Source organism: Ursus arctos, unplaced genomic scaffold (genome assembly GCF_023065955.2).
Source record: "Ursus arctos isolate Adak ecotype North America unplaced genomic scaffold, UrsArc2.0 scaffold_1, whole genome shotgun sequence".
Lineage (NCBI taxonomy): Eukaryota > Metazoa > Chordata > Mammalia > Carnivora > Ursidae > Ursus > Ursus arctos.
In genome coordinates this window covers 55,326,028-55,351,706 of record NW_026622763.1, presented here as the reverse complement: position 1 = coordinate 55,351,706, position 25,679 = coordinate 55,326,028, and the positions used below count along the sequence as shown (strand labels likewise).

The following is a 25,679-nucleotide window of genomic DNA, read 5'->3' as shown; positions in this document are numbered from 1 at the left end:
ACCATGGACGCACTTGGCTCTTTAAGTCTATATGGCAATTGTTGTCTTGGATGATAGCTTGTTTTGTAACCCTCTGGTAGCCAAATGAGTGTGACAGTGACAAAATTAAAACTGTAATTACATTGTGCTCATATCGTGTGTTCAAGTGAGACTTAATGACTGGGTTCCCTTGAGCGAATTGCAAAATATGAACGTTTCAAGTTTTTAAAGAGGGAAAAATACATTTTCTTGAATGGCTCTGGAAAGGCCACCTCTGTTTACAAGTGTGGCTATAAAATAAACAATCTTCATCTTTAATTTACGTTTACTACCACACCAAGATGCTTAGGTGTTAAGAAAGGACTGTCCGGCGATGCATTTGCCAGACAAAAAGCTTTCCCCATTATTAATGGCTGTTGGTGCCCCAGTGTAATCAAAGGGCACAACTGCGGTGATATACAGCGGTGACAAACCTCGGGATCTTTCCTGCTCAATGCTAACCTAACAGCTAGCAGCCGAGAACTTCCAGGGCTGTATATCTACAAGATAAATAGCGCAAGATATGAATATACGTATTGCTTACAGTCTTGAAAAGTATTGTTATATCCCCCTCTGCAATCATTCTCAATACGACGCAAGTGCATTTTTCACCATTTCAGTACAATGCTGTGGTTTGTAAATGGCGATAGTTTTCCAGTGGAGATTTAAAGCCTCCAACTGTACGAGTCACTGCGGTCTGATGTGAAAACTGGTGCCTGTGCTGCGGCTGATGTCGGCAGAGCAGCTTTCCAGAGATTCATTACCCCTTTTACGTTGACAGGCAGCATCAAAAGAAGGAATCACTTCAAGAATATACTAGAAATCATTTTTATTTTTACTCCTCGATCATGCCAAGATGATCTAAAGGGAAAACTGAGAGTCACTCATGATATGAATTTGACATGAAGGAATCTGTAAGAAGAATTCACTGGTGGTTTTATTTCCAGCTATGAAGCCATTTTTCCCTCTCTCTCCTGCTTTGAACCTGTGACTAGTAAGTGCCATATTATGCTTTGTTAAGAGTTCAAGAAATGCATTTAATTGGGAGTTATGGCCAAAGTAAAATACAGCATGAAAAGAGGTTAGCTTTCTGCACTTACTCAGGTGTGAATTCCTGTGGAAAAATTCTATAATCACTGATCAGGTTTCCATTAAAAATAAAGTGAACAAAACCACTGAATGGACAAAGCAAGGTCTTTTCCCAGATCAATAGCAAAGACACGTCCATGCACACACAGAGGAAGTCGGTACAGCTCCATGACCTTTTCATGAACTTTCTGGGAGACGGAAAGATCATTCAAAGGGCAGAGGTCAGCGTTCATGCTGGTCACAAACAAAAATCAGATTTAACCTCGTAATGAAGGAGTCAGGGCTCTCACCTACTGATGCAAATTAAATACTATTATTGTACATTTTCTTACATTATCTATTGCAGAAGAAACTGCTTTTGTATTTGAAGCATGTATTAACATTTACTTATCAAGTCGTATTATTTTGCTATTTTATCAAGCATCACCAGATTAAAGCGGAGGTTTAAAAATGGGAAGACCTCAGCTAAGATGGGAATCTTTAGCTCATCGAGAAGAACACATGCTCAAGATGCCCTCTCTGGGTGCTCCTGCACCAGCCCCCGGACACACGGCACAGAGGGGAGAGCAGGATTCCAGAAACACAACATAACATGAGTTAAGAAGAGCGCTTCAGTTAGAAAGAAATTGCATAGGTCATGAGGGGAAGCCTGAGCATTGCTCCTCTATGGACACAGACCCGCCACACAAAGAAAGAGACCAGCTCTGTTTTTGCTCCAGAGACGCTCAGTGCAGAAGAAACAGCAGTGGGAATAACTAGGAATCTAGAGCATTTTACAAAAGAGCCATGTTTCTAGTAGCCCAGACTCAGATCAGCATCATTGTGAAACCCAAAAACTACATGGGCTCCTGGGTGGAAGGTGTCCATACAGAAGTGCCAACTGGTAAGTTTCTTGCCAGTGTTCTTCAACAAAGAGGAACCCAGATAGACCAAAGTCTTTTAGAATCAGTTAGTGATAAGGCCCGTTGGGGGGCTTTGAGAAATCAAGCAAGTATCAGAATATAGGAATCCTACTATTAAGAAAAATTCAATATCTTAGCTATCAATTAAGGAAGAAAGACATTTTCAGAGAAACTGATGCAACCACTATAAGTCACAAATGGCTTTGTATCCCTCTATGGATGGTACACGGTAGTTCAAGGTTAGAAAGTCCTGAAGCCTTTGCTAAATGCACCTGTAACATATAGAGAAATCTGGGCACTAATTCTCTTGTGTTCCAACATGTATCCTAAAGACACTCATTATTCCTGCCTGTCCATGTTCTATTTTTCCTGGGTCCAGCATTTAATTTTCTTAATCAATTGACATATGACCTAAGAAAATTTTAGTACATCTTAAATCCATTTCTACCAGTTGTTGGTCTGTGGAACTTTTAATCTCAATATTTTGTGTTAAATTGGAAATTAACTTTTAGGCAAAAAAGTTCATCTATGTGGGCATAGGGGAAGTGGGATGGGCCTGAGAGGGTGGATGCTACTAAAGCCTGCAGAATTTGACACTTGGCAGAGCATTTCAGCTTAACCTCTTTGTTTTCCAGAAAAGAGACCAATACTTGGTGATAGAGTATGTGTGATGGGGCTGGGGGGAAGGGGGCAGACACTGACCAATCAGAACAGAGGCAGTCCATCAGAATGGAGTGTGGGTCTAGGGCTGAGACAGGATCCTGAAACTCCTCCGCAAGTACCAGTTAAACTCTTCGGCTGCTGACCTGTGGGAAGGTGGAAGATATACTGGGGAGGGCCAGTTAGCTCAGGTAATAGATAACATACAGTATCAGACATAGAGTATCTTCTTAGGCCTGGGAGAAAGATGATGTTTGGTTAAATACCCATCTGCCTGGGCTAGAATCCTGGCTCTACCGCCTACAATATAAATATTCTTAGACAAACTAATCAACTTCTGTAGGCCTTGGTTTATTCACCCATATAATGGGCATAATAATAGTAACCTCATGGGACCATATAATCATATATAATACTGCACTAAATGCTTTAAGTACACTCTTTATCTACCTTCTGTAACCCTCTGAAGTAGAAGGTTTTTATTTTATTTTATTTTATTTTATTTTTTTGGTTTTATTTATTTATTTGACAGAGAGAGACAGCCAGCGAGAGAGGGAACACAGCAGGGGGAGTGGGAGGGGAAGAAGCAGGCTCCCAGCGGAGGAGCCCGATGTGGGGCTCGATCCCATAACGCCAGGATCACGCCCTGAGCCAAAGGCAGACGCTTAACCGCTGTGCCACCCAGGCGCCCCAGTAGAAGGTTTTTATTATTTGCATTTTACAGATGAAGAAATGGAGGCTCTGGTAGGGTGACAAGCTGGCCACCATCTCACATTTGGTAAGAGGCAGAAAAGGGACTCAGTCCAGGGAGTCCTGCATGGAGCCCTGTGTCAACCTCACAGTCTGACCCCGGAAACTATTCTATATTGGTCTTAATGGTTCTGCTTAAATGCCCCCCCCCCCCGCCGAGAGTAATAGTATTTATTTAAAATAAATACGCTTCCTTTAAAGGACTTAATGTAATGCATTTCTGCCTAGCTTTTTCCAGTGAGGCCAACTTGTCCAAGTTTACGCAACTAGTTAGCGGCAAAATTGCATGAAAAGTTCATCTTCTGGCCCTAAGTGCCTGTGCTTTCCACTACACACACAGCCATGAGTACAGCTTTCAAAATAGATTGTAACAATGCTCTGTGAAGCATGACGTTGGACTGTCTGAATTAGAATCCTGATGCTACCGATGTGTCCTGAGACCTTATAAAAGTTTAATGACCCTTCTGTGCCTTACTTTGCTCATCTGGAAAACGGGAATAATAATAACTATATGACCTATTTCCTCCAGGTCATGGTGAAGACTAAGGGAGGAATACATGTAGAACAGTCAGAACAATGCCAGGGACACTAAAACCACTCAATAAATGTTAGCTATTATTATTTTCCATTCAAGCACATAGCCCCTGTACAATCAGATCAACAACTGAATTTCAGAAATTTTGGCTTTCACTTCCCAAAACTATGCTGGGTCAAGAGGACTATAGTGAGTACATGGTAGACTAAATTAGAAGGACAGAGAGTTATTTAAAGTCTCCTGAAGAGGATAGTTAAGCCTTAGTTCTGAAATCAGATAATACTTCAAAGAATCTTGGTAACATTATAGAGAAGGAGGTCTGAGAAAATATTATCGATGAAAGTAGAAAAATATTAGAGGGGAACCCTTGAAAGCATACCATAGCCCAGTGACAGTAAATTTTACTCGGGGAAGGTTTGGACTTGCAAGAATGATGGTATTATTCAAATCAGAAATAGAGAGCAAACTCAGCTAAATATAATTTGTGTGAAACATTTTAAATGTCAATTTTTTAAAGGAAACATAATACGGAACATAATATAAATGTGTATTGGAATGAATGGAGAATTATAATTAACCTGAAATAAATATTAAGTCCAATCCTGGGGGAAGAGGGCATAAAGATTTTAAAAATCTATTCTCCTTTCATCGACATCCATAAAATTTTTTTAATTCTTCACGGAGCACAGTGAGTATGTTTCTGCCTCTTCTCCCTTTTAATGTGTTCAACTTGGTTTTAAGCACGCATCAGAAATCAGCTTACAATGAAAGCCTTTTGTCGTCTGGAGACAGAAATGTCAGAAGCTGAGCCCTGGCCAATACAAGGTATAAAAGAATTCCCCGATTCCATCTGTCCTTCAAGGTCAAGCCCTGCACAGCTGCATGCTCAGGATGGTCTAGGATCACCTGGGCAACCTCTGGGTGATGCTCATATTTGAGATGTGACCTAACATGGGGAAGAAAGGGGAGAAATAGCAACATGATATTTAACAGATTCTGGTCTGAGTGATCACACATTTGGCTTCCTGCAAGGCATAAATCCATCATCTTCAAAACTGGCCTACTTGCATTGCTGGCATTCCTCCTAAACAGCTGCAAATGATAAGCCTTACTCTACATAATTTTCTTTAAAGCACCTTGGAGATCTGATTAACAATATACATATAGATGATGGACCCTTAGTTTCCCTGTTTCGACATGTGAAAGTTCCAGAGATTTCAGTGACCTCCTCCATTTTTTTAATTGACTCTATGAATGAGTCTTTCAAATCTGCCTCATTCTACAGAGATTCATATTCCAATAATGAGACCATATCTTAAAAAATAAGCTTTTTAAAAATTACAGAACTAGATCACACATTGTAATCTACTGTTCTACTTTTCCTCATGTAGAGACATTTCCCCCCCTACAATATTCTGTTGAACAAAGTGGTTTTAGCCAAAGCTTCTAGAAAAAGAAATGTGTTGGCACTGGTTTCTTGCAGTGCTTGAATAAGGTCAGCAAATATTGAGACCGAGGGGCCTTAGATAAAATTGCTTTCAGAACTCTCGGGTAAAAAAAAAAATTTTTTTTAAGTCAAATAGAGCTCTCCTTTTCCAATCTATTAAATAATCCTAGAATCATAATCACGTAATTAAAGGGGTCTACAGTAATGTGCTTTAGCCAACTTATGACTGGCTGGCAGAGTCAATTGTGTGTATCTTTTCCTACCTCAAGTTCCGTAGCTTCAGATTAGGCACAGTGGAAGTATTTACACTTTTGACATTGGCAAATGCTTCTTCCTCCTACCATCCCAGGAGCTCGTTGCTAAATATTTATCAAGCACCACAGATTTAACAGGGCCATGGATTCAGCTCTGGACCCTAAAGCTGGAGAAGGTTATTTCCGTGGACACTAGTCTTTGAGATACATTAAGTACTATATGTTCATGCCTTAAAGAGATATGAGTGGATGATGTGATACTGAGGACAAAAAAATGCAAAAGATTATGCTTGGTTAATCAAGTTTTTTCTCAAAACTACCTTTAATGAATTAGAAAAACTACTATAGGGAGGATAAATTGAACCTCACATGGCAATGGCTGTGAACTAGGATTTTGTAGAAGTGTGGAAAAGTCTTTTGAAAACAGCCTTTTTTAATTTAAAAAAATCTCTCTATATATGTGTTTGTTCCTTTTTTCCTCTAAAGAAAAAATTTACCTCATACATTAAAAAGACGACGACAAGAATCTTTCCATATGTTTTACATTAAAGAAGCAACTTCCTCTCTGGAAAAAGATTGTTAAATAAAATGGATTTAACTTTGACTCATCATTAGCTCTGTCTCCTTCCCTGTTCTGGCATTCTTGACTCTCAGTACTACCCATCCTTCCAGGAGAGTCTAGTAGTAAAATCATGGAGGGAGTTTAGCTTTTATTGATTCTGAAAGAACAATATAACAAGATACTGACAATAATAAACAGATACAAAGTTGTTTCAGTCTGGAAACAATTGCAGCCATATAACCCTTGGTGGCCTCTTTTATATGAACTGTTATTTTTCTCCTCACAATGACTAACACGGGAACTGTCATCCATCCAATCCAGTAGGTTCTACTTGCTCAGGAAATGGTTAAACTACTGCAGGTCAGCCCTGCAACCTCATGGAAATGCTTTGATTTGTCTCCCACACAAAACCAATTTGAGTCATTTATTTTACTAACAACTCCCAACAGAATCAAGGCACTGCACAAAGTCTCCTTTTAAGAAAAATTTACCCTCACACATATGTGACTTTGCCAGGAAAGTTTCCTCTGGAAAAGACACAGATTTCATGCGCTTTCATGAAGTGTCTATGGAGCTTTTACTTAATATTAAGGAATTGTACAATTTGGCATTTTTTTTAAAGCAGCCTCACAATTCCAATCTTGTTTAATTTGATGCTGTTTCTGACATGGAAAATAAAAGTTTGACTCGGAAATTCTCTGGGGTAAACAATTCAAATGTAATATTACTCCAAGTGCTCCTAGCCACAGAATAGGAGGATGTGGGTCCCTGATTCTTGAGTCCTGTGGTTAGCCAGTGTCCTCTGGATATGTGATTTTGTAATAGGTGTTTGTGTAAGTGACTCTTGTTTGAACATCACAAATAATTTCTATAACCCATCTTCCAAAACACTCTCCAAGGGAAAGAAAATCAAACAGTTAAAAATATACTTCTCAAATAACAACTCCTGTTCCAAAATGGGTGATTCATAATTGAGTCAGCTTCTCCCTGCATGAAGGTCACCGTAGGAGCAGCCAGGAGGGAGGATGACATTCTCCTGTGACATCACGGCCCCTCCAGGGTCATCCCGCAGCTAACCAGCCACTGGCTTCATACCACATATACCTGAGTGAGCAAGATTTTGGGTGATGGTTGAAGAAAAGAAAAGAGGAAGAGAAAGAAAAGAGAAAGAGGACCAGGAAATTCCTTTGACAGAAAATAAAATCTCTCTTTTGTATTCCAATTTCAAAGGGAACTAAGTTCTGCACATGCCACCCTCAAACTGTAGAGCTGTAGAGCTTAAGAACACCAGCCTGCATCAAGTCGTTAACCTTTTAGGACCTACGCAAAGCAGTGTAGTGTGACTTTATTAATGAATGCTTTAATGTGGTCTATAAAAGCTAACAAACACAGACACTTGCTATGATTCATCAAATTTAACATTCCATCAAAACTTTCCGTTTAAAAACCAGTGATTTTTTTTAAAATACCAAAACCTCAAAATGGAAGTCCTGTGCTCCAATTAAACTTAATGCATCAAAAAATAAAACCGTAAGAATTTAACACTGGTCAAAATTTTGAATAAACAATAAAAGTGATAAATGCTGTGCAAAATTAATTACTAACTCCAGAAAATATTTTTTAAAACCATAGACAACCAAGAGATGTAGCCCTTGAAAACAGACTTGCTGTTTAAGGCACACATTGTCTACTTGTGTTGCCAGGAAGCAAAAGACCCTGCTGTAAAACAGCTGGGCGTCTTGCTTCAGGCACAGGCAAATTCTACAGTCAAAAAAACTTAATTAGAAACTTCTAGAATTTTTGCAGTGTTGTACTCAATGACCTTTATATTTTGGCAATCCATACTTATGTGCCTGGCTTTCTCTGACTGCTCGTGTAATTTCAATATATACGGTTTCTTACTGATATTTTATAAACTGTGCCACAAAAGAACAGCTCACCTTGCTTGCATTCAGTCCCCATCTACAAGAATTCCTGGACAACGTTTTCAAAATGTCAGTTTGATTTAAAGATACCTTCTTCATGTTTTTCTTTTTCAATGTTTGTGTGCTGTGGCATTTATCAGAAGGAAAATGAAGAGGAGAACTTTGGTGGTTGGATCTGGTTCCACTTGATTTTGTGCTCAAAATCTAGGTCATGGCCAATGCCTGATATGGGTCCAAAATTAGTAGTTTCAGGGAAACACTGTCCCAGGTCCTGACAACCCTCTGTGGACAAAGAAAGAGGCCTATAAATTATGTCACCAGGATAATCTGCCATGCCATCAAAGAAAAATCCTAGTGGATTATTATCTTTTTCTCTTCAAACCATCCTGTAGATGTCTTAAGTGCTTTGCAAACTTTATTCCTCTTTCTCTGGTTGTCAGATAGCTTATCTCTCATTTTACTAATGAAGGATCAGACACAGTGAATTTAACTGATGAGCTAAGGCTCCAATAAAACTAAATCAAGAGGCTACTGACACCAGGATCTTTCCATCATTAAGAATGCCATTCCTTACATCCTAGAACAGAGAATGCCAAGTTATGTGAATTTTACCCAGTTCAGTTAATTTCTATCAAGCACACTGCACACAGTGCAAAGTTCTCAAGCACAATCAAAACAGAAAAAAAATGTGCATGTTCATTACATTTTTTAAAATGCAAACATAGAATCTAGAAGATATTTTAAATGACATGGGAAGTGAAAAGCTCCTATGTTTCTACTACAAAATGTGAACAATTCACTCACATTATTTGAGATTTGTGTGGCAAACTGACTCATGAATCATAGGGTAACCATAAAAAAATAGTGTCCATGTGACAAAAAGTAGGTCAATTTTTAAATTTCAGCTGTATGTCAATCTACCTTAGAAATAAATGGGAAGGATACATTCTTAGTGAGAATTAGACACGGAAAGTATGCAGAAAGAATTTGGTATGATTCAAAATCACAGAAGTAATATTTAGCCAGGACTTTCAAAGATATAGTTCCAACCATCATCTTAGAAACGAGCCTGGGTGGCTCAGTCATTAAGTGTCTGCCTTCGGCTCAGGTCACAATCCCAGTGTTCTGGGATCGAGCCCCGCATTGGGCTCCCTGCTCAGCGGGAAGCCTGCTTCTCCCTCTCCCACTCCCCCTGCTTGTGTTCCCTCTCTCACTGCCTCTCTCTCTCTAATAAATAAATAAAATCTTAAAAAAAAAAAAGAAATGAGGATGCTAAGTTCTGAGAGGTTAGACAACTTAACTTCTGCAACCTTAATTAGGACCACAGGTGACATCATCAAGTTCATCTGTATTATTTCAACTATAGGTTGGGCCTCAGTGAGAAGAAAGAGTTGTACTAACTATATTCTGAGTTTCCTTCCAACTATAAAGTCCAAATAGTCATTATGTCTTATCAGGGAATATCCAGGTCCCCTATTTCCCATTTGATGCTCTATTCATCCTTATTTCATTTTTTGAACATTGGGAGACAGATGTAGAATAATGTGTAAGGTACATCACAAGCCACATTACTGTGAACTTTTGGGTTTGCTGGTGGGGCTTGGTGGAGGGGTCAATGCCATCCAAGAAATCTATATCATGGGCTTTGATATCTTTATAGGAAACAAGAGGACCAAGGGCTGGTCCAAGGGAGCAACCACTGGATGGCGCTGTAGAGCCCAGGTGACAGGGTGAGGTGAGAGCTTGGTTGACTGCGTGATGGCTCTGGCTGAGGGGCAAATGCTTACACTGTTTCCCACTTGTCCTGTATGAGACCTTACTACTCTGGCACCCTCCACACTGGTAGGTCTTAGTCCCCACAACTGCAGCCAAGAATGTGACTTTTGGCTATAGTTGGAAAGGTGCGGTGGCCACTCTTGGCCAGGAACATGGTGGTGGAAAGACATGAGAGTTGTAGAAGACTCTGCTTCAGGGGCTGACTGAGAATGTTCTCAGGGCACTGGGGGCTCTCACAGAATTACTATAACATGGTGCGTTAGGACTTAGCAACCCAAAGACCTAGAGTTCCCTTCATTTCACCCTCATGTAATACAGCACTGTGCTGAGCCCTGCGGTTCTACAACGAGCAAAAAACCAACAAGGTCACTATAGTCTAGTCACATGTCTTTACTGGTCAAAGTTGCCTCATATAATAAACGCATTCAGAGTGGATTTCAGCACAGTGTCAGACTCTTTTAAGAGTGTTTTGTCATGAGCTCATCTCTGTCCAGCTCCCCAGAACTGTCTACCCCCTTTGACCTCTATGTTCCAGAAATAGTGAATTAGTAACTGTTCTCCAAAACCTCCATGGTCTCTCTCATTATACATCTTTGCACTTACTTTTCTTTCTCACGAGAATTATCTTCCCACTGCCTCTTTCCTTTTTAATTCATTTGACTCTCTCCTTAGATAGCCAGGGATCTTTCTCTTTTCCTCCAACCCCATCCCAGATTGAGCTGGGACCCCTCACGTGTGTTCCCATGGCACCTTATACCTCTCCTATCAGAGCTTTAAATTGCCTTTTGCTTGGTTGTCACCTCCACTGGGCTCTAAACTCCATGAAAGTAATGTCCCTGCTTAGTGCCTGTTATTTTATATACCAGCACTAGCACGGGCTCTGGCCATGGGGTCCAAAGGTAAACTGCATTTCAGTTTAATTTGTTTCCTTTGTAATTCTGTCTACTTTTTGGAATGATTTTAAAAACATTACTCTGAAAAGGCATCTGTAGGTTTCATCTGGCTGCTGAAGGAGTCTATGGCATAAAAAATTTTAAGAACATCTGCTCAAGGCTCAATAAGTGTATGATGAATGATGTTAGAAAAATAAATGGATGAAAGAAAGTAAATTAAATTAAAGAAAATTCCCTACGATCCACCAAGGAATGAAGGCGTGACTCCAGGTCTGACAGTTGTGAGAACCTGCTGCCCATGAACATGATTTTATTCCACAAGACAGAGGCATGAAATTGCAGAAAAGGTTCAAAGTTTCTCGAATACCCAATATGCTTGAAAAACTCCTGGTTGCCTACGTTACCACCAATCCTTCCCCTTTCTTCCATGCTAGCAAAGCTTACCTCCTATAATAGTGCTAAACCAGACCAATATTCCTTTGTGGTTAGTCATGGCTATGGCCCAGTTCTGGAAAATAAGATGTAAGGGGAAATCTGCTAGGAGCTTTTGGGAAATCGGTCCTTCTTTGACAAACAGTGATCTTGGAGAGAAGTATTCTTACCACCCTGCCTTTGAGCACAGCTTTGCGAAGGTGTGCAGTCTAAAATACAACGGCCATCTTACATCCAACATATAATAAATCTGAGGATGAAAAGAAAATATGCTAAGGATGGCAAATAGAAGTGGAGGAGGAACCTGGGTCCTCAGTAATATGATTATCATTAAATCAGTCACGGCATCACCCTATTCAAAACATCTTTATATATAAGATCGTTACAATATCATTATTACTTAGCCCATTCTCTAGTGGGTATCCTATGACTCAATGCCTTCCCACCTCAAACAGCAGCACAAGCCACTGACAAATTTGGCTGCCGTGAGGATCAGGGCTGTGGTCCTAAACTAGCTAAGGACAGTGCTCCCTGTTTTCAGTCATCAGTTAATATTTCCCTCTGCAAAGTTCAGATTCATTCGGTAATTATTCTAGCCCTCAAATACACCAGACAGAAAAGATGAGCATTGGCTCTGTAGTAGGGAAATGACTTCATGATCCTATAATCACCAGCACCAGCCGACCTTGCTGAAACATTACTGTATTTCTACCTCTCCTGCGTCCTGACCTAACATGCTATGCCTCGACTGAAAACTGCATACAGAAAAGCCTAAGTTCTGTTCTGAAGTTGGAGGTTGCTCTGATTCACACCAGTCCCAGGCATCACTTCCCCCAACTCCAGCTCATCCCCTGGTGTGTCTCCTGACATCTTCACTTTCTAATTCTCTCAGGGGATTGACATACCTTTCCAATGGACTGTAAGCTCTTTTGAAGTAAGGGACAGTATCCAGGGGTTATCGTATACTCCTTCCGTATCCAAGCAGGGAGTCAATAAATGTTCATTTGAAAATACTTTATAAAAGGTTTAGGACTATAGGCAATCCTCAGATATATCACGGGTTCAATTCCAGACCACCACAATAAAGTGAATATTGCAATAAAGTGAGTCAAACGAATTTTTTTGTTTCCCAGTACATATAGAAGTTATGTTTACACTATACTGTAGTCTATCAAGTGAGCAATAGCATTATAACTAAAAAAATGTACATACCATAATTTGAGAATATTACTAAAAAGTGCTATCATCTGAGTTTTCAGCAACTTGTAATCTTTTCGGTGGTGGAGGGTCTTGCTTGGATGTTGATGGCTCACTGATCAGGGTGCTGTTGCTGAAGGTGGGGGTGGTTGTAGCAATTTCTTAAAATGAGACAAAAATAAAATTTGCTACATCGACTGACTCTTCATTTCACTTAAATGCTGAGAAACCATTGTAGGATTGGCCTAATTTCCTGTTGTTGTATCTCAGAAACTGGGGAGGCCCGAGGAGAGGAAAAGAGACAGGGGGATGGCGGGTCAGTGGAGCAGTCAGAACACACACAACAATGACCCACTAAGTACACTGTCCTATCCTGATCACAGCTCACCATAACAAATATAATAATAGTGAAAGAGTTTGAAATGTTGTGGGAATTACCAAAATGTGACACAGAGACATGAAGTGAGCAAACGCTGTCACAAAAATGGGGCCCATAGACTTATTCGATGCAGGCTCCCCACAAACCTTCAATTTATTAAAAAGATGCAATATCTGGGAAGCCCAATAAAGCAAAGCACAATAAAATGAGGTATGCTTGTATTCCAGAGAGCCGAGAGCACGTAACATAGTCCCTGCAGAGAAAGCACATGTATAAAAAGATACTTATGATTCCAAGCGGCATGCACTCTAACGGTTGCATGAAGGAGAAAGTCAAGGTCACTTGGGGCTGAGATGGGAGAGGAAGGCTCTATAGAAGAGCTGCACCGCAAACTCGTCCTGGAAGTGGATAAGGCTTAGACAGGAAGAGGAATGGAAGGACACACCAGGTGGGACACACAGGGTGAGCAATGACAGAGGCAGAAGGACTTGCGGGAGAGTGAAGATCAATGTAGAGAAAGTAGGGGGTAAAATGGGAGAGGCAGTTTGATGTTACATGATAGAGGGCCTTTGTGGGAAGCTTAGGCCTTTAGACTTCATATTACACAGGGAGCCATTGAAAGTTGTAGGAGAGTTACAAGTATGGACCTTGCAAATGCCATTTACCATACACCTTGCTGTGAAATCTGAGTCACTCATTGATGACAATGCCAGAGGCTCTACTGTCAGTCAGGAGATTATTAGATAGCAGAATCATCTAGACCAAGGTTTCCATCATCCTGGTGAACAGTTGCATAGGACAGACTCAAAAGCCTTCCTGTCTATGAACTGTTGCTTCCTGCTAACAATCATACTTGATTTGAAGGAAAGTTATTTCCATTACATTCCCAGAGACAAATTAAAATTATAGTCTTTTATTCTTCATTTTTGACCTCAAGGGCAGAGGCCTATAATAATCCTACACCTCACTTTATAGCACATTGTCACATATTCCCACAAGACACTTCTCTTACTTCATTGTTTTCTCCTCCTCACCGCAGAATCCTCATCACCACTCCTCTCGCCTCCACACAGGCCTTCTGATGTCGATATTGTATCTTTGTATATCCAGCATTGTGTTGTATTTAACAAATTTGAATTTGTTTTTTAAATTTGGGCAGAGGTATTATGCTTTAAATCTCATTTTTTCTTACTTCTTCTGTCATAATTTTGCTTTTAAAATGTATCCATACTGCACACCAAAATATTGCATATCTGAACATTGATCATACTGCCTCTATTTGTTGCAGAGTTTTCCACAGAATGAAACTGCGCCACTTATTTATTGTCCTAAGAAGGGCACCCAGGAGAATTCCAACTCCCAGTTACCACAAAAGTGCTAAAAAGACATCTTTGTGCATGATCACTTTGTGATAATAGCCCTGGGATGTGTTCAGAAGTGGGCTTGCAGGAGTAGGATGACTACATAATTTATCGTCTTCCCTAAGTGGAACATTTTGGGAAGTGAAGCGGGCACTATTAGTAAATTATGGCTGAAGCTCAGGCTTTCCCTGCCTTCCTAGCTAACTTGTCGTCTTCACTTGAATGTCACCAAGATTGTCAGATTGTTTGCTGAAATGATCATACTCTGTACTTTTCTCCCAACAATCGAAGTGCTCCCATCACCCCCCATGTCCTTGCAAGCACCTGGCATCAACCAGCTTTCCAGTTGGGACATTCTAATGTGTCTGAAGTGGTCTGTGTTGTTCTGATTACCAGGGAACTTGAGCACCCTTTTTAATACCAGCTCACCATTTGAGCTTCCTCTCCTGTGAATTGCTTCTTCATACCCTTTGTGCATGTTTCTTTGAGGTTTCCTGCCTTTTTCTGGCCAGTTTGCAAGAGTTCTTTTTATATTTTATGTAATAATCCAATGTCACTTTTTTTTTTAGAGGCAGTTTTAAGCATTGCAAATTCTTCTCCCAGTCTGTCATCTGTCTATTAATGTTGTTTATGAAGCTTGTCGTTTACGGTTGCCAAGGTCACCATTTTCTCTTTAAAAATGAAACACTATTATCTTCTCCTCCAGGCTGTGGCTGATTCTCTAGCTCTTTGCATATTCTCTACAAAGCAACAGTAAGATTGATAGTAACTGAAACGTGGCCTAGGATATAAGACATCAGGGCCTGTGGAATGGGATAATAGAGCTGCAAAGGACTTTAGATATTACCTAGTTCAAACCCCTCACTTGACAGATACAACATTCCGAGTCACAAAAGAACAAGTACGTTGACCAAGGGCCAAAAGCACAGGTCTGCTGCCTGATTCCAGGCTGGGCTCTTGTTAGCACACCAGGCACAATGTGAAAGTGTCTCTGTTACTCCAGCCATTCCTCATTAGGACGGACTCGCCCTTCTGTTTCCCAGGCTGTAGGGTGAGCCTTACTTTTGTTTCACAGTTGACTTCTTACCCAAGGCTTGGGGTGCTAAAAAGCTAAAATGCTTTCATTTTCGGATGTCATTATTATCAGCACATGTTTATTTCTTGCATTTCAACATTTTCAGAGTAAAGCCAAAGACAGGTGACCTCACCTTGCTGTGGATAGCATCTCTGAAAAGAGCCCACCAAACCTCCTGAGCCCCATGCCAACAAAACTCAGCTCGCTCTGTGGCTTCCCCTGTTTCATATTCACACGATGCAAAACACATGGGCCAAATTTATGTCACCGCAGTTTGCCTGGCAGCCTGCATTTAAATCACCAACGTTTGCAGCTCCACGTTTTAGGGTGTTGTTTGCAGTGCTGCAGCCAAGAGCTCCGAAGGAACGCGCGCACATGCAGGCTCATTAGCCAGCCGGTGTGATGGGGCTCTCCTGGCAGGCTGATTAGTATGCTGCAGCATATCTGCGTATCTCTCAAGTAGACATTGTTTGTGTCTTTCCTCAGTGACAGGGAAGACTGTTCAGTAGGACACCTTACCTTTTAATATGCAGGGTTTGTTAGGAGAACAGCTCAATTCATATTTCCCTGGTTTGATGGTAAGTGAACAGCAGTGGCAATATTAATCTGTAGTAACCTGTCAGTGAACTCTACAGCTAATATGATGTAGTTATGATTTTACCATCAATCAGGACTGAACAGGCTCTGGGCAATCCTTACAGCACAGCCTCAAAAAATCTAATTGTGCAAAAGCTTCATTGGTTTCCAACATTTCTTTTTTATCTGTCACAGGCTTTAGGCCTAGTACACAACCTTTTATTATTGGCCTTATTGCATTAGCTTGTTGGACAAAGGAGAAAAGGCTAAAGCAGAGGGTTCCCCTGCATTCCATCATTTGTTTGCATGCAGGATTTTATCTGACAGTCCCGTATTGTTTTAAATGTAGATAAAAATTATTAGGACATATGGCATCATATGAACTTTTGAACTGCCAATTGCCAATGTGCTCTAAAGGACTAGAGGCATTTAACAATTCTGATCTACCTACAGAGGCAGAGATGCCACATGGTCAAGCAAATAAGGTCTCCCCGGGGAATTGCATTTTAGAGTCAACATAACCTTGCATGTTCTCCTTGACCAATTTTTATGTAGGGGAGGAGTAAAATCACTCAGAGATGGAACATTAGCAACCGAGATGATCTTTAGCCAAAATTAAGGCTGAATATTTGTGATATGATGATAAGGAGAGTTCACTTTCTCCAAGAACGTGCGCACACAGTGTGAAGTTGCGTGGGGCCACATGGCCTCCGTTCCCATGCAGAGCATTTCTCCCCCATGTCTGGGACACAGTCAGACTCGATTCCAATAAAAGCATGTGTGTAAAACACAAATCCACATCAAAGTCGCTCCAGCCCTTGAGTCTACACGGTGGGAAGGGACTATAAGACTTAAAACATATAAAAACATTTAGGAAGATGAACTATTAACTTTATCCATTGAGGCATTTTAATCTTTTGCATCTTAAATGCGATTGGGCCTTTTGAAACTGGGAAATTGCTAATCAGCACGTTGGGTAAATGTTTCTATTTTAAAATGTGCACATTTAGAAATAACAGCTGGCCATAAAGTGCATATTTATGTTTGTGATTTAATGTATCACAAACTTTATATTTTATTTCATTTAGCTTCACAAAGAGACCACACTATTTTTTTTGCAAGCCTTATATAACTTCTACAACAGCTTTATGACTCAAGGCACACATTTGACAATAAATCAGATATGTATGCAATGCCTAAGTTTTTCAACTTTGAAACACCTTTTAATCAAAAAAATTAAGGATTATATCCACTCCTTACCCTGTTTCACTTATTTAAAGATTCAGTTGAAAATTCCTGTTCATTAATCAGGAAAAATCTGCATAGAATTACAGTGATTGTCTTTTGAAACACTGCACCCTTGCTTCAAAGGAAACATATTGTGAGTAAGGGCACATCAACCGCACAGCTGAGTGTTAACTCTTCACAAGCCAGCGTGCACATTGTCCACAACCTAATCAAAACATCTACACAAACTGAGGAAATGGCTGTGACATCCTGCAAGAAGTGTGCAGGAACGCGCCTTGGAACTCCCGAGGCGGCTGCTGGAGCAGAGACAAAAACAGGATGTGAAAATTATTGCAAGAGTGGTGGTGATTTTGAGAGTTCTCTGGCTACCTCTCCATCATTGGTGAGATTTGCTTTTTTTTTTTTTTTTTTAATTGTCTCTGGCAATTTACAGCTCCTGATGTAACCATTCCTGACAAGTGGTTGGCACACCCCTAACATGGGTTTTTGTCAATACAGGAAAATGTTTGCATTTGTCAGAACAGGTATGTTTCCAAATTATCATAGCTGAAAAGTGAGGAAGAGTACTAGATCCTATTGTGTTGTTATTAACAAGAAAAACACAACATAGAACATTCCTATGAGCAGGTCTAAAGTCTGAAAACTAAAAGAGTCCAAAACTGAGTAATTGCCCTCAAATAAGAAATCTAGGCCGTCTAACCTAGATGTTGCTGAATACTCAATTTTTTAAATTAAAAAGCATGTGCAGAGACATAGCTATGACAGACACGCAACGTTCATGACAAATAACAGTGAAAGTTCTCTCCAAAAGTAAGAAGCACAAAGCAAATGTGAAGTATTATTTCACCAACATTATCCTTGGGTGGGTTGGAAAAAAGATAACTGGATTCATCTTATCAATGTCTCAATAACTGTAAATTGAGAAAATACGTCTTTCAAAAGAGTTCGCTGAAAACAAGGGCAAAAGGTTTCTAGAGGAGAACTGGAGATAAAGACCTGGGGGCAGACGGATGGTGAACTTCCTTAAAAAAAAAACTATCTGGTCAGAATGAAAGATAAAGATACTGAGTTCTGGGGGAGGAAGGGGGAAGAGCTGACGAAACCCACATGTTAATTAAGTGTAAATTTGAGATTTTATTTATTTTTTTGAAGAGATAGAGACAGCCAGCGAGAGAGGGAACACAAGCAGGGGGAGTGGGATTGGAAGAAGCAGGCTCCTAGCGGAGGAGCCTGATGTGGGGCTCGATCCCATAACGCCGGGATCACGCCCTGAGCCGAAGGCAGATGCTTAACCGCTGTGCCACCCAGGCGCCCCTAAGTGTAAATTTGAAACATAGATAATAAACATTACTATGCAAATTGTTCATATTTCCAAACACTCATCCCTATGGGTGTACATGTAAATGTAAAATATACCTTTTCATGCTATCATAAAGGGTTTTTTAAATAAAATGTCTATTAAAGTGCATCTTAGGTACATATAATTCTGGCCAGGTTTGTACTCACTGAGAATATTTCCTAGACCCCAGATAATTTAATGCAGTTTCATAAAATCTATGTTTTTTTTTTAAATTATACTCTTGTTTGGAAGGTACAAAGAGCAACAATTATTCCAGCAATCTACTGAGCATGGAAAGAACTGAAAAATGTAAACGTCATAATGGCAAAATGTGTGAAGTTCAGCAGCCAATGAAAGGGAAACACAATTATAAGCTCAGTTGGTCAGAGTACAATAACGTTGATAAAAAATACAAAGATTAATTTCAAAATCATTAGAAAAATATCAAGTAATGCATGAATCATTGAGGTAGGATTAGTCAGGTCCCGTAGTATTTTGTAGCAGAAAAATGAGAAGAATTGAAATTCAAATCCAATCACATTTACTTGCATTCCTTTTTGGATAACATTATGGTATTAACACAAAATGTTTAGATCAAGGCCGTAGGTCAAATGAAATGCATGCTATAGGTCAAACGAAGTATGTGGTTGAACCATATGAAACTGCCATTTTGTAGGTCAAAATCAGTTGAGATTTTGCAAGCCCAAGTGGTTCATGTATCTTAATATATGTTGTAATGTAGGCAATTTAAGACAGTTTTTGAAATCAAATGGGCATGTATGGATTCCATCTCAGTTCTACCACTTTATTAGCTGTGAACCCTTAGGTAAGTTATATGCTTTTACCTCTCCTATAATGTTCCCATCTAGATAAGGGCATTGCGGTGTCCACTCTTGGAGTGTTGTATTAGCTGTGTAATTAGATATGAGGCACATACAGTGCCTCATAAAGGGTTTTGTCCCACCTAATGAAAGAGTAGTTCCCCAAAGGTTTATTTTAAAATCAGTGGTTTAGAACTGAGAAAGGAGGGACCCTAAAGGTTTACTGAATCTTCTGAGATGCCCCACAACTATAAGCGTTCTGGGCTTCTCGTCACCTTCCAGAAAAACCACACCTAACACAAGCCAGCTGTCCATATAGGTGAGGGCATCCCACCAAAACATCTGCTCTGAATCAATGTCAGCTTCATCTTCGAAAGATATCTTGAATCTTGTTTCCACACCTCACTCTGCCAGGGACAGTAGAATTTAAAATAACCAAGAAGACACAGAGAATAATTCTTTGAAATTCAATAGCTGTGAAATTGGGAAGTGGAGTAGGTGGGGCGCTTATGTCAAGCCCCTCACACTTCATAAGCAATTTGATAACTCCTCAATGCCTGGTGGTATTAATCCCACTGGCCTTACATATTTGGGTTAATTTCCTTTGGGGTAAGCTTTTTCACACCCCATCCAGCCAGAGAAATAAATGCTTATCAAACTCTGAAAGATGCCGGTGGGTGGTTTCTTCTCAGTGAGTCCTGGTCTCCAACACCCAGTCTGCTCTTCCCGCAGAAGCCTTCAGAGTGAATTCCACTGCCTATAAGCTTTCTGGCTGAAGGACACAGAGCCCTGAAAGTACACCGAACAATAAGCTTGTGGCTGTGATGAGTGACTTCCATGTAATATTTCACTTTGTTCTCACAGACACTTAGAAACGAGGAAACAACTTCAGCCTTACCAAAGTCACACTACTAGGAACCAGGGAATCCCAGAGTTGGACTTCTCTGTTATTACACCCTGGTGCTTCTGAAAATCAGGAACAGCCTAAGAATAAGCATGCTATAGAGGGTTCTTTGTTTTTTTTTCCCCCTATGAGTAGAATTTCTACATCAAATAACTGGTTAAAAATGACTGTTTTTCTTCATGACATCCTCTAGCTCATTCCCATTATCCTTCAAAATGGGTCAACATCACCCGGCCTTCCATTAGTGACTAAAAGGTGCTCTTCTCCTCTCTGATTCCCAGTGTTTTACCTTTAAAGGGAACTCTTTCAATGAACTGATACATTGTTGTTTTCAATCTTGGCTCTGTCCTTCCAATCCTTGTCCCTGGGTATCTTTCAACTCCGGCAACAGTTCCCCACATCGCAGGTTTTTCTGGTGTTGAAAATATCAGATTTTGCCCACTTGCACCTTTGGAATCTGTGCAGGGCCAGGATCTCTGGCACAAATCAATATTCTACGTTAGAGAAGTGCAGGCATGAGCCAATAGAATTAGTGAAGTAATTTACTGTGCCTTGGCTACAGCTGGTAGGGACTGCAGAGGGAAGTGAGCAGATGTTTGTTTGATAATGGCGGTTTCCTCCAGCGGTCAGAGCCCAACGCCCATACTCCGTTAGCAGTCTGTCCAGCTTAATAAAATAGGATAAGGGAGATTTGGGTTTCCTCAGTTCGTAATGCCAATTGAGTTCTCCTTCTACTATTTCATTGCAATGTTCCGTGTTTTTCATGGTTATAATATGGAATAATATTGTATGAAGTTTTAGATTTGTTGTGGTGCAAAAAGGCAAGGATTTGGATGCAGACAGGTCAGAAACGGTTACTGGGGTCACAATTTCCTATAATTATAGGCATTTCCTATCATTAAAATGTTCAGGAAATCATGGCCATTGACAGCCCATGACAAGCTTGATAAAAATTAAAATGGCAGCAAGAAGCATATGAAAGAACATGCCGGTTTTCCTCTTTTTCCTTGCAAGGTAGTAATTTACAGAAGTTTTGTTTTCTTTTTCTAAAATATTATAAATAAACTTGTATCAATAAAAAATTCAGTCAAGGAAAACCCTGTTTCCTTGGGATTAACTTCTGTCCTGGCCTTCATGCCCAACTTCCTGGGGCGGAGGGGGGGGAACCAAGACTTCAAGGGTAACAGTGTCCTCTTTTGCAAGGCCCCTGAGGAGACGACAGTACATAAACTATGAACCCACAGTAAGTCTTGGTATCTACTTTGGTTTTGTTTCTTCTTTTGGATCTTATCTATACCCTGAAATGTTTATCGAAAAGTATTCAGCCAAGATCTATTTTCTGAAGCTTACTGTGGCAAGGTCCTGAGTCAGGTTCACAGGAGAGATAACTTATAAATGAGAGTATAAGAAATGTACAAATATTAACAACACAGGAAGACTGACACAAACTTTGGGGGGTGAGGCCAGAAGAGGGTGTTTAAAAAATGAAAAGATGAGACAACATTATTTTTTTAAAAAGCCACTTCAGCTTGAAATCTTGGTGGAACTTGCATAGCCAGAGGCATGGCAAGGGAAAGGTGGAGGAGATGGCAGGGGATAGAGGCACAGACTTGGTAAGAGACCAGAGAGGAGTTGCATGGGCTGGACAGAGGAGTTGGTGGCAAAGTAGCCAGAGATAAGCCTAGAAAAGAAAAGAGCCTAAAGCTTGAAACACTTTGAATGCCAAGCTCTGCCATATGGATTTTATGTGGTAGACTACTGGGCACCACTGAGGGGCTCTGAGCACAGCCTGTCCAGTCAGTTCTGTGATTCAGGAAGGTCAATGGTCATCAATGTGTAGGTTGAATTTGTGGGTACAGAGTAGCAGGAAGTTAGGGGATAATGAAGGCATGAACTAAGATGGTAACAGGAAAATGAAATGGAAGCTAAGCTGAGGACTTGATGTTAAGGGGCTAGAAGATGCAGAAATTCCCAGATAACTGGGTAAGGTGGTGGGAGGGTGGTAGTTCAAGAGGAAGGAAGGGCCAGTGGCAACTGAGGTTTCAAACCTTAGGAACTGGGTGCCATTAAAAAATCTAGACCATTGAAAAAAGAACTGATATGGAGACACTGCTGGGTATCTCAGCATGTCAAGTGCTTTCATGCAGCATTTCATCTCATTTTCACAATTTTTATTAGAAGCTATGTTATTCCCACTTTACTTCTAAGAAAACTAGGACTCTGTTCATAGCCAATATGACCAAAGTCACACAGATAGCATGTGGGAGAGTAAGGATTTGAAGTCAGCTCCATCTGGCTTCAAAGTCTATACCCCATTCCAGAGGTTTTTCTATCTGTGCTCTAAAGAATTCTGGAAATCCTCAGAAGCTCCTTGGGATCTCCTGAAGGGGCATGATGGACATTGAGCCTCTGGGGTCCCATCTTGACTTCAACCTGGCTTAAGATTTCCTTTAATGAAAGAGTTTTCCCACTAGCAAAACCAGCACGTCCTATTTCATCTTAAAAGAAGAGAAGGGCTTATTTTTGGACTCGCTGAATTTGAGAAGCACATGCAACAGGTGAAGTTGTCTAAATGTTAAATATGAAGAAATGATCTTAAAAATGGTACAGGATCAGAAGATTGTGGAGGGGATCAGTGCAAGGGGCTGCTAGTTCCATGCAGGTATTAGCTTTCTAGTATAAGTAATAACATTCTTGCATTTCTAGTATTAGTAATCACATTCAACAGTCATGTGGTGGAATGGCTAGGAGTTCCTAGTTGCCCCATATTGCTGGATGCTGCTCTCTTGAATGTCTACACACCCCTGCTCCCAACAGTTGGGTATCCAATTTATCAAGAGTACTTGGACTTATCCCCAAAACAGTTTCTGGCAGTTATGTTTGTTTTTCTAATTCATAATTTTATTAAATAATATGTAAACCAATGCTATATGAATACAAAGGAAATAAAGTCTTTCCTTAAAAAATAGGTTGAATTATTTGGAAAGAATAGACAAGTTACTTTGCCTTCAAATGAGATTGGAATAAGATTATTGTATAATATTGGGGAAAACCATAAAAATCTAGACAAATTATTATTATTATCATATTTATTACAGCTTATACTACAAGAAAGCTGAGTTGACCTTCAAGCATCAGACCTTGGCCCTTCATCAAAAGAGTGGGAAATTACTGCATATTGGTAAGTTTGAAATGAAAATAAGATGTTATATGGGTTTATATGTATTACTGTTTATGATGCTTATTTAAAATTACTTATTCATTAACCTACAACCAAGTAGGATAAGAACCCGTCTACCATGTATTTCTAGCCCTTGAACAGAAAGGGGATTTTTACCACTTGAGCACAGGCCAATCACTTGACTCTTCTGATCCTTAGGTCAAACCAACTAGAAAATTTGGCAAGGAACAAAAAAATTGTTGAACTGGGTTGAAACTTCCTAGAACCAATCAATATGAGAAGGGACAGGGGTGAGAATTTAGATTTTAAATGACTTAATTATGATTTCTACTTGGAAAATTATGTGGAAAGAAATTTCTTCTCATCGTAAATATATGTAAGCTCACTTATGACTCATCGGTACACTTCTGCCAATCTCCGCAGTCATATAAAATAGGGTTCCAGGCCAGGCTAGCAGGGAACGGACTGCTGGGAAGACATTTTTAACTGTGTGTGCAAGGTCAGATTTTACTTTGCTGCCCTGGAGAAATACGAGGAGCTGGAGCAAACAGAAGGAGAGGCCACACTGCTCCCCAGCAGCTGCTGCCTCGTGACCCGGAAGCCCTGAGCGCTCAGCACCAGCCATGAGGCCTGTGTCTCTAATTGGCACTGCAGCCAGCTAAGACTCTTCCCTTTGTGTGCCCTAGACTGCCAGAGCCAGAGAGACAGAGAGAGAGAGCGAATAATATGTGTGTGTGGTGTGTGATCACCTGCTTCCCTTCTCTTGTTGCCATGGGTTACGGAGCCCAGAGCCGGAGAGTGGGGCCAAGCACTCGGGGTGGAAATAACTGCGTCAGCCTCTGAAAAAAAGAAATCAGAAATAGGGAGCAGGGAAACAATGGGCAAAAGAACAAAAATCAACATCCCAAGGCAGCCTGACTCTGAGCGAGCAAGCCAGGCAGCCGAAACGAGAGCAGCCCTTCATAAATCTAGCTCCCACCAGACACGTCGGTCTAAACACCAAGGAAGAGAACAGAACAAATGCAAATGTCTACAGCAATCCTATGCCTCTACCCCCTTGGGCCTTACGTACAGGTCTAGGATCCCCCTTGGAGAAAAACAAAGTCTGTTAAGAGTTAAGTCAACAGCTGTCAGGAATCGCACCCTATGCATAGCATTATGGAGTAACAGGCACTGAGTGGAGAGACACACCAACAGGAAGGAGGCTGTGACCTTGGGGAGGCCACTATTTAATTAGGCATCTTAAGTCTGTAAGTCAGGCTTGTTGTGAACCCTGCACCCAAATACTCATTACTCTTCTTATTTGATGGTCCATCAGGGAAAAAAATGTGTTCCCCCCTCTTTCTATGGCTTCTGAATATTTTATATGAAATGTCATAGCTTTTAGAAGTAGAGGGGACTTTTCAACAAAGTCCAATCCCCTGATTTTACAGCTAGAAAAACAGGCTCAGAGAAATTAGGTACCTTGATCAAGATAACCCAGCCTGTTTGGGGCTTCTTTGTTTGGTTTTGGTTTTATTTGTTTGTTTGCTTGCTTGCTTTCTGCAGAGGAAGAGAAGGGGAAAGAAGAGTCTTAAATGAGGCAGCTGTTGTTTTCTTATATCTGCCTCAGATTGGACAGCCAGGAGGTGAGAATCCCACATCTCTTCAGACTGAACTATCAAGAAAAGAGATAACTAAGATCCCTGCTTTTCTGATAGGACCACCCACTGCCTCTGGGTGTGAGGACAAGGGCCGCTTCCACCAACGTTGCTCAGTCCAAGTCTCATGGGTGGCAGGACGTTTGGAGGATGATTAGGAGGGACATGCTGGCGAAGATGTGATCTACAAGCCTTTCTAACTCAGACCATGACACCACTGTGAGCTTCCAGGGGCAATTTCTTCCTTCTTTGACCCCTGTCAGAGGACACGAGTCCTCAGTTACTACAGTGCCTGTTGACTTTTGCCATCCTCTCCTTCCTCAAGGTTGTGGTGAGCCTGTGTTCTTCCCGGTTACCATCGGCTATTGGCAGGAAACTGATTCCACGAGAGGCTGTGGCTAATCTGCGTGCCTGAAGGGAGCTAGTTGACTAGCCACTTGCCAACTCTCTTTCCTGCTCTAGCTCCCACTTGCTAAATACAGCGAGGTGGCCATTCTCTTTTTGGCTTCCAGTGTGTCTTGCTACCTCAAGAATTTAGGCTCTCACATTAAACCAGGTGAGCAGTTGTGTCAATTGTATGCTTCTGGCAGAAAGTGTAAAATTGTAGTATCTACCTGATGCCAGTAGGGTAGAGATAACTATGGCTGCTTGACTCCATGACCCTCCTCGAGAAGGCTAACGTCAGAGAGGGATGAGCATGACCCTTCGTAGAAGT

General features: G+C 40.7%; 1 protein-coding gene across 1 annotated transcript in view; it reads right to left on the bottom strand.

The window, feature by feature from the left end:
* LOC113248248 (uncharacterized) overlaps positions 1–25,679 on the bottom strand; it is a 144,974-nt gene that overhangs the window by 38,867 nt on the left and 80,428 nt on the right. The window contains exon 7 of the mRNA XM_057315990.1: positions 24,074–24,163. The gene's annotated coding sequence lies outside the window, so the exon portion shown is untranslated. The remainder of the gene's footprint in view (positions 1–24,073; positions 24,164–25,679) is intronic.